Raw genomic sequence first — 3,265 nt, 5'->3', positions numbered from 1 at the left:
ATCAAAGAACAATATTTATCAATCTAACCCCAATAAAAATCAACCAATGGAAAACACTTGCAAGCATTAATCCAATATACTAAACAAGCAATAACAAACCTCTGCACGAGGAAACAATTTAAATTGAGTATTCACAAAATAGTACTCACATCCGTGCTCCAAAGACACAATCAACAAAATATAATCAGTCCAAAAAATAACACACAAAATATCAAAGTTTTACAAAGTTAAGAACCAGGATTCTCGCCCTCACCCTCAACATCATCATCATCCTCAACCAACTCGCCGCCAACAATAACCTTACAGGGGTCCATCTTTGACAAGTCGCCATATGGCACCAGAAACTTCGCCTGCTCAGCAACCCTTTCAAACCCAGCTGCAAACATTTCGAGGCCATGATTTTCCTTTCCATCCTCAGCCTGCTTCTTTTCAACTCCAAACATAATAATTCTAGCTTCAAGAGATGTTTTCTCCTCAAGAGACTTCTTTAAAGATGCTTCAGTCTTCCTGAGCTTCTCCTCTAATTGGTTCACCAGATCCAAGGCATCGCGAAGCTTACCACTCTTTTCCACATTCTCACGCATAAGCTGATCCATTGCAGCTTTGTCAAACACAGCTCTGGAATGCTTCAATTTCTCGGTCCAACCAACACATATCAAGCGAGCCCTAATAACCTGAAGAAAAAGTATAAATTTGAACACCACTAACACACACAACACAAAAAACTATACAATATACCTGCAAATACTGGGCCACTCTAACCTCGCCCACTTCATGAATGAGCTTAACGTCAAAAGGGTTCTGAACATGCTCATCAGCCATCACAGTGAAAGGAAAATGCTCACTCCACAAAGATGTCAAGTCATTATCCCCCTATAACTATGCAATACTTTTTGATTCTCAGTAAACTTCTTCACTTGATCCAGGTTGACCTCCATCTTTTCCTCGACCATATTCTTACTTTTCTTTCCCTCCCCTCTTTTCCTCTTAAAGCTAATCTTCTTAGGAGACGGCTGATTGACCTCGGCACCCCTCTCCACCATAGCCTAACTAGTCGAACCTTGCTTCTCGACGTTCTTAGTTCGGAAAAAAGCCCACAAACTGGATGAAGTCACTTTCGGTGCCTTCTCAACTACAAGTACAACAAAAATTTATATATTAACGTCTCCAAATAAAGAACACATACAACCATCAAACAAGACAGTTACCTATATATCCATCAAGGGCATCCCTATCACTTTCTAACTCAAGGAGCTCAACAATAGACAGCAAACCCGACGATGAAATATGATTAACCAAAAACTCCACAAGCATTTCATTCCTATACTCCATCCCGTCCATACCAAGTATCTGCCTAGGTCTCGAAACCCAGAACAGAGGAAACCTTTCCAGCAAACACTCGTCAACAAACCATGGATATTCACCTTCCACAACACCTATTTTTAAAAACATGGACTTAAACCCCTTATAAGAAGACCTATACAAGCTAAATATAGCACGGCCAGGAACACTGGCAAGATTTAACCAACAACCCCGCCTAACCCCCTTACATTGAAATAATACAAAGAAAACTTCCAGCGAAGGCTCAACCTCCAAACACCCCATCAGAATTTCAAAAGCCCTAACAAACGCCCACGAGTTAGGATGCAACTGCGACAACGCACAATTGAACTACATCAACACACCACATTCAAACTCAGAGAACGGGAATCTAATACCCAAGTCCACAAAAATATAGCTATAAATAAAAAAGAATTCAAACCCTTCCCCACGATGAAAAACACGATCATTAGCAGTACACGGAAGAAACTTAAGCTTCACATCACTACCCTCCCTAACCCAGGAAGAAGCAGAACCTAACTGTGCAATACTACACTCATCATCAAACATAGAAACATATTCCTTCACTGATTCAGCAACCCAAGCAAAAGGATTCAATGGGTGCCAAACCCACACGTCCTCAACCAGTTTCACCTCTGCCTTCACAACCGCCCCTACTTCTACCTTCTTCGCTTTCATCATTTTTCCAACAACAATACACAAAGAAGACGAAAAGAAAAAAGACGAGACAAGCAAGAGAAGCACAAACTAACCTTTACTCATCTTCCGCGAACAAAGGAGAAAGAAAAACAAAAACCCAAAAGCACCGGGTACACCAACAATCCAAAACCAACCACCAGCCCACTACCCTTTCCGCAAGCGTTACATCTCCCGGAGCAAACCCCAACCATCCAACGTGTAAATCATAACAATTAATCAATGGCCTGATCTCAACAATCATTTCATTCCCCAATACGCATTAAATGCAGTTTCTTTTTCCCAAAACTCTCTCTCCTACAAAGCACTCCCCGCGAAAATTAAAAAAAAAACCCACCACACTCTCCAACATTTCGATGAACAAGTTAAGCTTGGGGCTCCGAGTTATAGCTCGGCGCAAAAAATAGACTGTAAACTAAAAGTCACCGCAAACCTCAGTTCCGAGTTATAACTCACGAGTGGAAGCTTAACCTGTTCATGACTCAAAAACAGATCAATCTTGGGGGCTATGATCTGTTAGGGTAAATCAAACCAAATAGCAATAAACTCGGAACTGAGTCAACGTGTAACCTCTCCTCAAATCTCTCCTCAATCCTGAAAGTGAGGCCACCAACGAAGATCCCATTCAATCCGGTAACAAACAAATGCGCATAACCACCCTTAACAAACCCCATTATGTACGAATTGCTCACTCAGTTGTAGGTATGCAATTTACTCTAGTTTTCTTCTAAACTCTCTGGTGCGCGAAATTGTGAACAATACTTTTCACAACTCTCATAATCCCCGGTAATGAACCCCAAAAACGTGGTGTTCAATACCATGGCATAAACACAACTTCGCACAACTAACCAGCAAGTGCACTGGGTCGTCCAAGTAATAAACCTTACGCGAGTAAGGGTCGATCCCACGGAGATTGTTGGTATGAAGCAAGCTATGGTCATCTTGTAAATCTTAGTCAGGCAAACTCAAATGGTAATGGTGATATACGAAACATAAAGATAAAGATAGGGATACTTATGTAATTCATTGGTGGGAATTTCTGATAAGCGCATGAAGATGCTGTCCCTTCCGTCTCTCTGCTTTCCTACTGCCTTCATCCAATCCTTCTTACTCCTTTCCATGGCAAGCTTAAGCAAGGGTTTCACCGTTGTCAGTGGCTACCTCCCATCCTCTCAGTGGAAATGTTCAACGCACCCTGTCACGGCACGGCTAATCATCTGTCGGTTCT

Source organism: Arachis duranensis, chromosome 5 (genome assembly GCF_000817695.3).
Source record: "Arachis duranensis cultivar V14167 chromosome 5, aradu.V14167.gnm2.J7QH, whole genome shotgun sequence".
In the NCBI taxonomy this organism is placed as follows: domain Eukaryota; kingdom Viridiplantae; phylum Streptophyta; class Magnoliopsida; order Fabales; family Fabaceae; genus Arachis; species Arachis duranensis.
This window is presented reverse-complemented; position numbering follows the sequence as displayed.